Source organism: Parasteatoda tepidariorum, chromosome X2, assembly GCF_043381705.1.
Source record: "Parasteatoda tepidariorum isolate YZ-2023 chromosome X2, CAS_Ptep_4.0, whole genome shotgun sequence".
Lineage (NCBI taxonomy): Eukaryota > Metazoa > Arthropoda > Arachnida > Araneae > Theridiidae > Parasteatoda > Parasteatoda tepidariorum.
In genome coordinates, this window is record NC_092215.1 from 2873660 (window position 1) to 2889209 (window position 15550).

Below are 15550 nucleotides of genomic sequence, written 5' to 3' on the forward strand. Positions count from 1 at the left end.
CGTATCAATCAGGGTAAAAAGATAAAACTGGTAATCAAAGTATTTCTTTAGCAGTTTATTTGTGGGCGGAGTTATAATTGTTTGATTTATTTAATTCACCATTACTTTGTTCAAAATAAAACTATTTAGTTATGCTTTGAATTAACATTGATTATATATATGATTAAAGAATCAGTAATTAAATTAAAAGCAAAGTAAGTCTGTCAAATTAGCAACGACTACATTTAAGTTACCGTTTTTTATATAACTACAACTTGATTCTGATTTTGTGCGAATGCTTTTCTGAATCATCCGTCCCCTAGGGGTTAATGCTAGAAGATATTTCTTATTTTGGCAATTCACTTTGTCTTTAATTGGTTTAGAAGCTGGAATTTTCATGCATAGATACTTTCTTAAGCTGGAATTTTCATGCATATATACCTTCTTTGGAAAACAATTTTTACTGGTAGTGACAAAGAAATTAAATTGTCGACATTTGGTTAATCTTCGTTACCAATTTTTAAAATTCATAAGGCTCGCGGGAACTCTGATCTCGTGGGGAACAGGCCTGCAAACTACTACGCATTTTATAAAATATTATGGCAGACATTTAAAAACCAAAGCTTTCAGAATTTTTGGTAATTTTGGAACAACTTTAAAAGCCTCTCTACGAAAGAGCTGGAACGAAGTGGCTTTGCATATAAACTTTTATATCATTTACGTATAGTGGTGTGGAAAATAAGTTCAAATAAATAAAAAGTACAAAAGAGTAGAAAGTTGGGAGTATTGGGTGAAGCGTCTAAAATATCGGCAAAATTTCCAAAAATTATGTAAACGTTACTGAGTAATTGTCTACCACTCTATAAATATTTTATAAAAAGCATAGTAGTTGACAGCCCTGTAAACAGAGATGCCAACTTGCTCCGGACCGAAAATATATATTTTAAAGTGGTAGTTCATCAATTGTGAGTCTTGATTTAACAAATTCAATTTAGTAGATTTTTATCCACCACTATTTCTAAATAATTCGTAGGCTTATATAATTTACCACTTCTTGGTACAATGTCATGCTATACCCTTCAAAAAGCAAGCAAAAATAGTCAAATATTTGCAAAATTTACCTGGTAGTTATTTACCGTTTCCTTAATTATTTCGGCATGTCCGGAGCAGTTGGCATCTCTGTGTAAATATTAAAAGAGTGAAATTTTTTCCCTAATATTAAACTAAAAATTCGATAATATTTTCAACTGAAACATTTGTCCGTATTTCTCAAATTTTCCGATTCCATCCCTGTATCAGTATAATTTTGTGAAGAATACGAAAGCGGAGATACGAATTTTTATTTTTAAATTCCACGAATGAAATTCCTTGAGAGAGTTAAAGAAAAAACAAAATTATTAAAAATCTAAGCAACCTGGAGAATAATAACTCACTAGTTTCTAATTTTGTTCCATAGATTTTGAACTGCCAACCCGGGAGTTCCCGCTCTCCACATTATTTAAAATGGTAGTTAAATAATCATTTAATAAATACTTTTAAAATTTCGCTATCACTTTAAAGCAATACTGCTTACTTTTCCAAATTTTCATGTATATCTTTTAATTATTTATATATTGTTGGGTACAAAATCTTTTTAAATGAAATATTAAAGCTGAATTTCTGCTATAATTTAAAATATTTGGAGAAAATCTCCGGCTTGAGGAGTTGGTAGGTTTGCAGATCGTAGGGTAGTCAAAAAAAAAGTAAAGAAAAAAAATGGATATACAAATTAATGGGTTGCTGCTTTTTTCAAAAAAAAATTATTTCTAAAATTCATGCTTTATTTTTTGGCTTATCCTTTTCCGGTACATCGATTGAAAATTTTACTCAAGCAGAAAGTTGGCAGGCCCGTTAAGACAACATATTCATAATCATAAGGTTCATCATAAGTCACAAGGCATCATGAAGTTAATAATAATGAAATAAAAGAAGACAGCGCATTTTAGGTGAAACGATATTCTTCGTTATTTAAAAAATATTGGTTGCTAAACGTTTAAAAGCCGTTAGTTATACGTTTTTTTGTGGTTTGCTTGTTGAATTAGTGTTGCCAGACTGATTACACTGAATCGGAAAGAGTTAATACGTATAATTAAAAAAGAATTTGTATTTCCTCACGTAACTCAAACAGGTACATATTAATATCTGCACGACTATGCTGTTAGTGATATGAAACAGTAAAATTTATCTAAGTAATTCATTTCGGTTAACAAAAGGAGTAAAATTTAGGAGTAAAGTAGCAGTTACTAAGATCAATTTGATTACCAAAACAGAAATGAAGAGGAATGATAATTTTTCTTTGCCATGCGTTAAAATTTGTAGATTCATCTCATCCCTATACCCTATGCCTCATAATGATCTCGTTAATTAAAAACTAAACTGTTGTAACTGGTATTATAAATATTTAACTACAATCCAGATTTAACAGGACGATAAAGACTTAATAGGACTATATCCTCTCAGATCGTTCGTTGTTGAAGAACTGGGCATCCGAGGCCTAAATGTCCCTTATATCCTCTCAGATCTACAATTTTTGAGGTTATCGCGGCTGTTAAATGAAAATAAAACTGGTAACAAAAATATAGATTTAACAGGACAGCCCACTTTCTTAGCTTTTTGTAAAAAATTATTCTAGTGGTAGCTAAGTTTTTATTTTAATGTATTATTTTTTTTATTCATTTAAACTTATTTTCTACATTACTATACATAATTGATTTGAAAGTTTACATGCAATGCCACATTCTTTTTGCTCCTTCACGGTCAGGCTTTCAAAAGTTGGAAAAATATCAAAATTCTGAAAGTTTTGATTTTTAAATATCTATGAAATATTTTGCACAAAGCGTAGTAGTTTGTAGGCATGGATTTAATCATCATTTTTAAGGAGTGGTAAGCTCTTTACGAAGGATATATCTCTAGTGTTAACAAATTTTATCAGGTTGGTTCTCCATAAAATATTTAAAGCATATATATTTATATGTTGATATGAAATCACACGATAGTGAAATTTTAAAAATTAAGAGGCAACCAACACTGGAAAAACAAATTGGTAATGAATTAAATTCCAAATCTTGTAGAATAAGGAAAATTACTCTTACTTTTTATAAGCGTCTACACTTAAAATGAAAAATACTACACATAAAATAACTTTGTCGTTATCATTCATTCGAAAATATTTGTTTACAACTCGGAGCAAGTTGGCATCTCTGAGTGGGCAAAAATAAGGAACCACTTTTATACGAACTCTATGTAAACAATCTTTCTCTTAGCAACAAATGTTTCGGAAGATGGCTCAACTTTCGGCTCAATTTGAAATACCATGTTTGAAACTTTTAGAAATGGTTTTATTCATGCGAAATTTGCATTGGACAGGAAGTTAAAAGCTTTTTCCGTTTTTAATACCACTATACATAGTTTCAAAAGCATTCTCACGTATTGTTATCGAATGATTTCAAAATTGCTTCCTACTGCCTGCTTACTTCAATGTCCAACCTAAAACAGTGCAAAAATTCCATGATGAATAGGATAGGGGCAGCTTCGCAGCCCAGGTGCCCATAAAAAACAAAATAGTAGGACTTGTACAAATGTTATTAATTTCCTCTCATTGCAGCCGAGTTTTGCATGGGTAGCATTTCTAAAAGCTTCAAACATGATCTTTCAAACTGTGCCAACAGTTTTTCAAAAAGAATGATTGTTAATTTACAGCTCATATTTTTATCTAACACCTGTATCTTGAGAAAAAGTCCGTAATGGATTAATTGTTACTTCGTGGATAAAGGGTTGAAACGAAAAGACGAAGAAAATTTAGCAGGTTGTTTGATAATAATCTGCCGATCGGACTGTGTAGGTGTCAGGGAGCTGGTCTTGTATCGGTAAGGTTCTGGATTCAAATCCAGGGCAAAGGTGTGAATGTTCTTTCATTCTCTGTACTATCTGTCCTTAGCGGGGGAGCAACGTTGGCCCACCTAATGTGGTGCCCCTGAAAAAGTGGTCTACCCTGTAAAATGCCTGATTTGACGGAATGTTGACACAGGTGGGCATTGGAAATAAATAAATCGAAAATGATGGTAATGTGCTTCTCTGAAGATCAACTTAAAATTACAAAAAATAACAGATATGTAAGTTTCCAAAATTTAACAAAAATGAAAAAATAAAAAAATAGAAAGTATATAGTGTTTGTTGAATAGTACTAAGAAGTTTTATTAATACAGAAATATAAAGGGAAAGCCACGGAAGCCAAAAAAAGAAATTTTTAATATTTACCTCATCATTGTAAATGGATTTTGTTCTTAACTGCATAAGCTGTTGAAACCTAAATAAAAATATATTTTATTTACACTCGAAAAAAATACATGAATTCCTAACAAAAAGTAGCATTTTTCAATAACACACTTTTATTATTTTGTTTCAATTAGCAGAAATTTTTCACAGTTGACTCCAATAGGTTTATTGGAAAACAATATATTGCACTCCGGCGCCTCCCCCCCCCTGACAGTGTCCTGATGGTCCTTAAAAAAATTTAAAGAAGATAGCAAAATAAAGAAATGTATTTTAATAAGTTCGTCAAGTCACGAAATCTAAGGCATAAAATTTTTAATTTTCGAGTGAAAGCTAATTAAAAGAAATTTTCAGCTTCTTTAGTAGAATATAAATACCAATATAAACATTTTCTATTCATTTCTGATCTGAAGTTAAAGTTTTTTTATGTCTTAATACTTATTTTTATGATTGCCAGTTATTGCTCTTAAATTGGCTTAATAATACTGCAATAATTTTTACGAGCATTTCAAACATAACACCCTTTTGTATTTACAATTTGTATATATCTTGTAAACTTAGATTAATTAGATATTTAGAATAATGTGTCAATTTTTTATATTTGACAGTAGTAACTTTTTTTTTAATCTTTCAATTACACTTGTAATTTACACATCTATAACCTATATATTTAAACACAATGAAATTTCAGAGATGTTAAACTTTGATATTTGACTGCGAATTCTTTGATAATGAAAATGTTGCAAATTTAAGTAAAAGACAATTGTATTTGCTTTTATAAGTAATTCTAGTTGAATTTGAATATATATTATTTTAACAAAAATTAAAATAAATATGTGGCACTAATTAATAAATCTGCATTTTTTTACTGTAGTATTGTTTATGTAGCAATAGAAAAGTGTCAAATCTATTCATTTCATAATAATCTTTGCTTTAACAATTGATTTCTGCTTAATTTGAATATGATTTAAACTAAAATAAAAATACACAAATGACAGTTAATGACACTATGACAATTGAAATGTGTCAAATCCATATGTCTGACAATGGTATTTTTAAAAAAAAAATTTTTTTTTTAATGATAAATACTTTTTAAGCGAAATGAAAATGCATGTTTAATATGATATATGATGACAAATCTTGGTATTTGGCTATAGACATTTTTCTATGATAATAGAAATGTGACATATCTATATTTGACAATAATATTTGTTTTCATAAATGATTCTTGTTAAATTTGTGTATATTTTTGAAACCGAAACAAAAATACATCATACATGATAAAGATGAATATTGATATTTGACAGAGAAAAAGTTTTTATAACAAAAGAAACGTGTCAAATAAATATGTTTCACATCATTGTGTGTTTTCATTTATAACAATGGGGAGCACTTTTTTTTTGTTCCCTCTTGCATGAGATTTTTTTAAAACAGATCTTAAATGTTTTCACGTCTCTGATTTCAAATCTGCAATCGGTTTTTTTCTCCAATTTACTATTTTTTTTAAATGATATTCTTTGTCTATTTATAAATTTAAAACTGTTATATTTAACAATGCGTCACACAAATGTTGCCGCAAATATCTAGGGTAGTTAGGGCACATCCTCAGATTTAAAATTGCATAGGAATCAAAATCTGGATACGTCGTCATACGCCGCTGAAGGCGCTTCCCTATTTTGAACTGCTTGCGTACTTGCTTCTAAAGAGGTCCTTCCCTAGCCAAGTACGATGAGATTTCCGAGCATGGGTTCCTATGCATTAATCCTGATTATATGCCTAATTCTCTTAGAAGTCTGTCGCAATAATTGTGTGACCCCCTTTTATAGATAATGTTTTCAAGCTTGTATATTTTGACAAACAAATAGACTAAAATGTTTTTTTTTTTTTTTAAATAAATCTATATCTAAGGAGCAACTAATTTCAGATTTGAAATCTTCCAACTGTCAACTTTTTGCGTTTTAGTTTTTATCATTTAGGACTCTATAAAATATTTTGCAACGAGCATAGTTGTTGGCTGGACTGTATATGCAACAAAAATTATGTTCTCTAGTATAATAGATGTTGGCAAAATTTTTTAATAAATTGTTGACTCAATTTTCAATAAAATACCACTTTACATATCTTGGGAAGCTAAAATGCTGGGTATGACAGTTTTGTATGCATACCAATCTGGTAACTTGCAAAGCAAAGCCATTAGATTTGTCAAGATAACTGCATTTTGCAAATACTTGAAATTTGTAAAGGTCAATTTTGTCTACTTTAATTTTTCTTGCGCAAAATGATTATGTTATTCATTATTTTAATTATTTCTTATTGTGAGAGCTATATGTGCTGACGTTTACCAGCTTTTATAAAAAGATTTTTCTCAAATTTGCTGTAGAAAATTTGAATTACTGGAAATTAATATTTTGAATCATTATTATTGCTGAAATGCGTTATAACATTACTTTCTTATCGAATTTCCGATGTGAAAGCATTAATTGAAATTACTTATGAAAGCATGGAAAAAGATTACAAAAAAAATAATTCTATATGTCTATCTAATGTATATTTTTGTTTCCCAAAAAGTGGTTTTGTGGGTGCTCTTTCCTCGATTAGTTTTTTTTAACTTTTTTTGGTGCATTTTTCGGGCTCTTTCTATTGCTCTTTTTCCCGCCTACCATCAAAAAGATATTTGTCAACAATCGAACTGAATGTAAAAATTATAAGAGGGATTTAATAATTACTTATGATGTGACATTTACGTGTGATATTATATAATGTGGCATTATATACTTATGATGTGACATTATATAATGTGACATTTACAATTTACATTTTACAGGAAATTTCTTTTCAAAACAGTATTCCTTGCGTTTTTTTTTTTTATTATTATTATTTTTTATAGGAGCCTTTTTTTTGCAGGCATAGCCACTTGGCAAAAGAATTTAATTTTGCTTTGAAAGATGATATTATTGTTATAAAAACACCATTTTCCTATTTCTAATGTAAGAGTCATCTTTCTCCATTTCTGTTCATTTTTGAAACACGAAATGTCGGCCATTTTGGTCGATTCTCCTAGTTCTTGTCTCATCTATATGGTGGGGAACATGGAACAGAGGGGAAGATTGCAGACCAATGCGAACCAAACTCCCTCTAATAGGCTTACAGAATAGAAGTAGGCGGGAACAAAGGCATTTGATAAGTGGGCGTTGAGCTCAAAGGCCAAAAGAAATGGCTCTCTATCGATTTGTTTTGTAGCTTTAAGATTTTTCTTCTAAGAAACGAAAAATATCTCTAACAATAGAGCAAATTTTAACAATATTAAACCAGTAATTAATTATCATAAAAGTTGTTTTGCCATGTTTTTTTTTATCATAAAATATCTAAATTAGGCTAACAATATTAAAAACTGATAAATAAAAACTTTAACAGCTTTTGCATTTTTGCATTTTTTATTTTAATTTTAATAAGGTGGATAGTTTCTTCTTTTAGCAGCCGCAAATGGCTGGTTTCTCCGAGAAAACTTTTTGAAAGACGAACGTGCCCTTAAAGAGCGACACGTGATTCTAATTATGTGGGTAAACAATATCTTAATAAATGATATTTGTAATATTGAAAACCACAGAAAGAATCAAGTTTTAAGGTGGAAGTTTGTCAAGTATTCGATCAAACATATAAAGATACAGATATCAAATAAAAATATACATATATACGTGATATACTTTGTATTTTATGTGAAAGAAAAAAATATTATAACTAAACTATATAAACAAACATATAATATTATAGCCACAAATATGCTATTTAATAAAAAATTAAACAGTAAGCTATACAATAAAAATTTTGGTGTATAGTTGCTACCATTTGTGGTGGTGAAGTAAACTAAATACATATTTTAAATACAAAACTGAAGTCATCAAGCTAATAATTATAAAAAATAGTCAAAATAACGATTGTTTGAGGAAATTGGTGCAAATATATTACTAAAAATGTGCTTTTATATGAAATGCCATAGGAAACCATAAATTGTTTCTAACGCGCATGAAAATATATAGTCAGTAAATAAACCAAAAAAAATTTAATATATAAATACATAAAATTATACCAGTGAAAAAGCAACTTAAAAATGTGGCTACATAGACTGTAAAAATTATAGTTTACCTCAACACCAGAAATGGTAACAACAATACACAAAATTTTTTATAGTGCATAGCACTTATTTAAGTAAATATTGCAATACTGGAAATTAACATAAAAATCTCCTTGATTTATTTTAGGCTGTTTTTAAATGTAATTATTATCTGTATAACTGATTCTCAAAACTATCAGTTGTCTATTATATATATTACATGCATGTCTCTTATATATATTACATATATGACCTTTATACATGTATTTTAAATTGTAAGCATATATTATATACATACATGTAATAAACATAAATTATATTTTATTTTTGTATTTTTTTTAGAATTTATGATTTAATTTGTTTGCGTTATTTATGTCTTTTTACAAATTCAATAAGCTGCAAACTGCAATATAATCATTACAAAATATTTTCTGAAAAGCAGTTGTAATAGTAATGTAAATGCAAATATCTAAAACTGTGATTGATTAAGATTTTAAAGTATGTAAAAATATAACAAATAAAATTGTATGCAAGAGCAATTTATAATTTCAACAAAATATTTATAAAAAAAAATTAATAATTGTATTCGATCAAAAAGTGTGATAGTAAGCAGTTATAGAAATGTGACTAATAATACACTATGTTAAAATCATATTTGTTATCAAAGTATATTGAATAAAACAACAAATTATAAATCAATAATCATTTAAGAGAGGTATCTACAGTAAATATGTTCAAACTGTAAAATTTTTTTGATATTTATTAAAAATGTTGCAAACATGGTTATAATAATTTATTTACGGTGATTTTCAATACCTAGTGGAAAAAGTAATGAAATGTTGACATAAATTACATATACATTGTGAATACAAAGTTTAAATTAGTTTGGATTTTGTAATGAAAATAATAAAATATTTTAATTTCCAAATCCACATGCATATAAACCGAGAAACTTCAAACTATATAGAAAGATTTAAATCATGTATAAATGAAGTTTGATTCTCCGTTTCATAAATAAGTTATTAATTTTGGAAGCTTGATAGAATAATTAGAACAATGTTCATAAATAATTTATTTTAAACATATTGTCAAAATAAGTTTCCTTGAGAATGGATATTTTAGACATTGTTCATAATAAATGTCCTTGACAATTATATACGTAATAAAGAAGAAAAAAACATAACTGACTTAATATTGAGTATTGAACGTGTCTAAAAATATTTGGATATTTACTTGAAACTTATAAAAAAAAAAGGAAAGAACAGAAATTGGAGAAAACAATACTGATAATAACTTCCCATCAAATACTGATAAAAAAATAACAACGTAATGAGAGCTAATTGTTTTTGCTAACAATAAAAGCAAATATTTTGAATAATCACATGTTTGAACTGAAACTTCGGTACCGACTCTATATCTTTAGGTTAAGTATACTGAATTGCACTTAAAAATAAATATAAAAATACATATTTTCAATCAAAAGTAATAAAATTAGGGATCAAAATAAAAGGATCTGAAGTAGTAATTGTATTGCATAGAAACAATTAGATATAGACTGCAGTGTGTTTCAAAAAACATAAAATATTTTCCTTTTCAAAACTGTTGATTTTTTAAATAATGGAAGAAAAACAGAAAAAAAAGCAGTAAGAAGTAATATACAGATAACATATAGAAAAATTAGAGTTTAAACAAGCAATTGTGAATTCTTTACAAAAACCAAGGATGCAAATTTAACGTTCCATATAAGATGTACCATATGAAATGAGATTATTTATGCTTATTAAACATAACAGTGACAACAAAATTTAATATAATGGTTAAAATGTGCATACAAATTAAATAATGTAATTATTTATGAAAACATATACTATTGTGAAATATAACACAATTCAGTTCCTTACTGTCGTTATATGTGTATTCAAATTAAATAACGTATTATTTATGAAAACGTATACTATTGTGAAATATATATTTTTTCGACACGTTTTATTTGGCAACTTCTCAGCCTTTTGACAAACAAATTCCTTCTAATACACTTTCCATGGACAACTTTTTTCTGTATTCTTCTCTGAAAATGTATACATTAAGAATTGACTTTTTTTGTAAATAAATGTACTGTATTTCATTCCTTTATTTACTGTAGTTCATTGTAAATATTTAAACTCAATCTTTACTATTTATTAGATTAAACATTAAATATTGTATATTATTTCTCTATCAATTAGGCAAGATCCTCTTCTTGATGATGAAAATGCTTTTTTTTTTATAAATGTTTGTAGTTTTTGCTTGTTCATTAAATAAAGCATTTTGATGTTATTGAAAGGACATTGTTTCTGCTTATTATATTTTATTCACATAGGTTTCATTATTAGACTATATAAACTAGTAATTTTTATTACACTTTTTACTAATACGCTTCTAAAACAATGAAAAGTTAAAAAATTAATTTATGTGTTAAAGTATCGTAATTATTTTTTACTTTTTACTATTTATTATATTAAACATTAAATATTACATGATATTTCTCTAACAATTGGACAAGATTCTCCTCTTGATGCTTGTATTTTTTTGTTTGTTTATCAAATTAATTCTTTGTTTTGTTTACGGACATTATTCTAGCTTATTATAATTCATTATACATATAGGTTACATTACTAAACTACATAACCTTGTAATCTTAATTACACTTTTTATCAGCTCATTACTAAAGCAATGTAAAATTAAAAAATTACGTTTGAAAGTACTATAATTAATCTTCAATTTTCACTATTTATTATATTAAACATACATATTATTTCTCGCATATCATCGCATATTATTTCTCTATCAATAGGAAAAGATCTTATTCTCGATGAGAAAATGTTTTAGCGTTTATATTTTATGTTTATTGATTAAATAAAATTTGTTGTTATTGAAAAGACATTGCTCTTGCTAACTATATCTAATTATACATCATTGCTACTAATACTAATTACTACATCATACTAATTATACACGCTAACTATATCTAATTATACATCTAATCATGCATCATTATTAGACTACATAACCTAGTAATTCTCATTACACTTTTTATCAATTCGTCACTTAAACTATGAAATATTAAAAAATAAACTAACGTGTCAAAGTAGTATAATAATTTTTATCTCATAATGTCATTTGGTGGTTGTTAAATTGTGTATTATGATAACGATTCTTCTCACAGTATGAAAACACAATAAAGAAGGCATTGGACACCAACTGATTCATATTACAGGCGCCGTTGGTTGCCTATTTTTTCCCAGTGGAAACATACATTTTGACTCCCTGTTCATCCATGGGGAAATATTTATTAGATGTGGCAAACTTCTTTGCCACTGAGGAAAATATTCAGCGTTTTACGGTCATTAAACAGCTGTACTAAAACTTGAATAAATTGATGAAAATTCATTTTTATACTTATATTTAATAATAATAATAACATACATAAATTCAGATTTTTTATTTATTTATTTTTTTTTAATTNAGTAAGTAAACAAGTTGTTCTTTAGGATGCCGTTGCATCGGAAATACTTTTAAAACAGGTTTTGACCTTTTACTTTTGACAGCAGAATCATCTGCTACGGAAGCTTTTTTTTAACAACATACATTATGTCTTGAAAGATTTCTCACACTTGCAGGTTAGTTTGCCATCATACATAAATAAACTGCTAGATTGCCACACGGAGAAAAAAATTGTGATAAAATTACCATACTGTATGGTAACATTTATGTTAAAAGAAAAAACCGGAATTTTGGTAAAAAACCAGAAACATATCATATTTAAACCATTTATTCGGCATTTTTCATTACATATGGTAACGGTTTAACATAAGTTCTGGTTTTCAAAATCATAGTTCTTATTACCATGCATTTAGGGGAAAATATAAAACTGATACCGGATAAATGGTCTTTAACAGAATAATTAGTTTTTATGCTATGCTCTAAGGTATCATTTTAAAATTACCACATTTTTTGCCCTAATAACTAAATTTGTATAATATTTTATTGTTAATTAAACAAAAATCATAACCAATTGCTTCGGTAAAAATTACAGATATTTTTGATGTTTTCATAGAGCCAGAAGCACGATAAGTGTAACCATTTTCTGGGATTTTTGACCGAATTTTTTTTTACTCAATGTATTAAATTAAGTATACTTTAAATGGCTCTTTACAAAAGTACTATAAGAAAATTTTTTATAATTTTAGTTACATACTTATTTGATCTCAGCTGCTACTAAAAATAAATTGTCCTCTAAATTTTAAATTCATATTCCCGATATTTCATAAAATATAATTAAAATCAAGTTTCTTTCTTTGTTAGGCATGCACATAATTTAAAAAAAAAATGGCATGCAAAAAATGAAAAAACAAATAAAATAAAAGTTTTCGTGGCCTGTCTATTTTTACATATTTTGCAGGAAGATCATCCCATCTTAATATAGTTAATAGTTAAAATGAGGAGATTTTTCTTGTAATTTTTTTGTCTGTTTGAATTTATTGGAATTGTTGGACAAAACACTTTCCTATCATAATAATTAGTAAATTAACAAAACCATAATTAAAATGAATAGATTTATTTTGGAATTTTGTTGTCTGTAGGAATTTGTTGGTATGATCTCTAATTTGATCAATTATCAGGTTTTTATACATATTTATCATGATAGAGAGGTAGAAAATCTTAAAAAAAGTGTAGTGGAAAATTTTATGCTTTAGCTAACTTAAATTTAACAATACTTAAATTTTAAGAAGTCATTAAAGGAAGAATTTAAACCTAAGTTACAACATGCTTTCCAATATAATTATTTTAGGTCAAAAACTTAAATGAATGTGGATATTTTGTTATCAATTTATTTCCTCATGCTTCAATATTGAATTAGACTTTGTTCATCAATCTAGATTAGTTAATCAATCTAGCGAAAAAGGATAAATGCGAATTGGACAACGGTTGGGCCAGTAACTATTCCTTTTTTGAACTACACTGTTAAAATTTCCATTCTAAAATTATGGTAAAATAACTGGCAGCTATTTGTCCATCCGATTAACAGTAAAGTTTAAGGTAAAGAAAATTTTTTCCATTATGGTTTTGAAATCATTTACGAAAAGTATGGTTATAAGACCACGAATACAAAAGATATCTTGTTTCTGCAAAATAAATCCGAATTTTGCAGAATAAAGTTTATTTTTTAAAAAAAATTGAGTCCTTTTTTTCTTTTCCGTCCTTTTAAGCGGATGCTATAACAAATGTATTAATTATGTAAATTAGAGTCGGGTGTAATAAGTACAATTTTTGAAACAAAATTAAATTCAAATGGGCTCATAGCATCAAGTCTTATAATTTACTACAATATTTTTATAAGTAAAGCAATTTTTCTTTTTTAAGAAAATAACAAGTACTACCAGTATTATATATCTTTTCTATAACAGTTTTGATGGAATACAATTATTAAATCTTTTTAATAAATATTTTTTTGAAATTGTAAGAGATATTATACATATTTTCTATTTATAAAATTTCGTAAATAAAATATACCTTTAAATCAATTCGTTCTCTTCTTTTTTCTTGAATTCAATAAATAGCTTTTCTATGTGTATCTAAAACAAAACAAAAAAATATACACAATTATTACATTATAAGTAAATTTTTAATCTAATCAATACTCGCTTTCAATGAATCTTCATTGTTAAAAATTAATATAATTATGATCATGACAAATAACTCATGGAGTGTTCTATAATGATTTATTTATTTTTATAGAATCCTTATCAAAAATGAAGTCAGAAAAGAAAACACATTTAAAGGTACAAAATTATAAGGCAATAAATAAAAAATATTATCTAAATCTTAGAAACTAATATCGAAGATGAAAACCACAAAACTGCCACAACCAATATCAAATTTGAAAACCACAAAACTCTAGTCCTTCGGGCAATCAAACAAGTTTAATTCCAGCCTTTTTTTGTATAATTCGTTAGATTTTTTTTGTATAAAAATTAATTCAACACCTTTAATGTGCATATTTTTCTATTTCATGATTGATAAGGATTCTAAAACTAAATATTTAGTGTGATTATTACGAAGCACTTGGTATCACAATTCATAATATTAAAAGCATCCTTTTAATTTTAGCATAGTTTTTTAAATGTTTTTTGTTATCTAACTTGGTGGAGAATTTTATGCCTGTGTATGAGAAAATTTTAAATTAATTTGGTGTTTGAATAAAATAATATTTTTTACTTTTATACTTGTCTAAATATTTGAACATGAGTTGGCTTCGACAAACATATTCCAATTTCAAAATACTTTAAATTTATCTAATATGTTTTTTAAAAAAATATTTACTAGCAGAATTGTGTACAAATAATTAATTTATTTTAATTGTAAGACTAAAACGATAAAAAGTATTATCATTACGTAAAAGCTTTTAAAAATATCATTGCAATTAAAGAAATAATGGCGACTAAAAACACTTTTAGCACTTTATTTTCTAGTGAAAAAATTTCATTAATAAAACAAAAAATAATGCTGACAAAAATGTTCAATTTTCTTCTTATGATCAATGCTGCTATTATGTTCTGTTTCTATGTTTTTATCCATTAGGAACAATTAATGAAAAATATTCGAGTGTAATTAAAGATAATCCCGCCGCCACTGAAAAGCATCATTAGAACATTTAAATCTTGTGAAAATCAAATGATCCCTAGTAGGGCACCTTAATAGTACCCCATTTCGTCTCTCATTTTACCATCTTTAAGAGGGTTAAAAAGTAAAAAAAGCAGCCAAAAACGCCAAATAAAAGCTAAGCACCCATTGGACGATCTGATTACAACCATCATTCCGGAGGCTTTAAACATAGAAGTAGCGGTAACTATCTACTAGAGAAAAGGTTTGCTAATTATATTCATCCGAAAATATTTGCTGCTACTTAATTTTGTCAGGACCATTACGCCTAATTTCGCTGACCATAATACTCAGCATTCTTATGAGATCATTTTGTAATGGCCATTTTCTAAAGAAGTTTACTCGAAGTTAGTTTCATGCTCTCCCTTATGAGCTTGGCTCTGAGTTTTCTTTTGAGGTTAGAAAAGCTTTACTCTAATTAAAACTTCACGCTGGCTGTGGAAGTAA

At 27.2% G+C, this 15550-nt stretch overlaps 1 protein-coding gene across 3 annotated transcripts in view; it reads right to left on the reverse strand.

Annotated features, from left to right (window-relative positions):
• The window catches only part of LOC107457033 (homeotic protein ultrabithorax), a 218932-nt gene that overhangs the window by 68451 nt on the left and 134931 nt on the right, over nucleotides 1-15550 (reverse strand). For all 3 annotated transcript variants that reach the window (XM_021148683.3, XM_071187998.1, XM_071187996.1), the window contains 2 exons: nucleotides 13955-14016; nucleotides 4276-4324 (listed from right to left, as the gene is read on the reverse strand). The gene's annotated coding sequence lies outside the window, so the exon portion shown is untranslated. The remainder of the gene's footprint in view (nucleotides 1-4275; nucleotides 4325-13954; nucleotides 14017-15550) is intronic.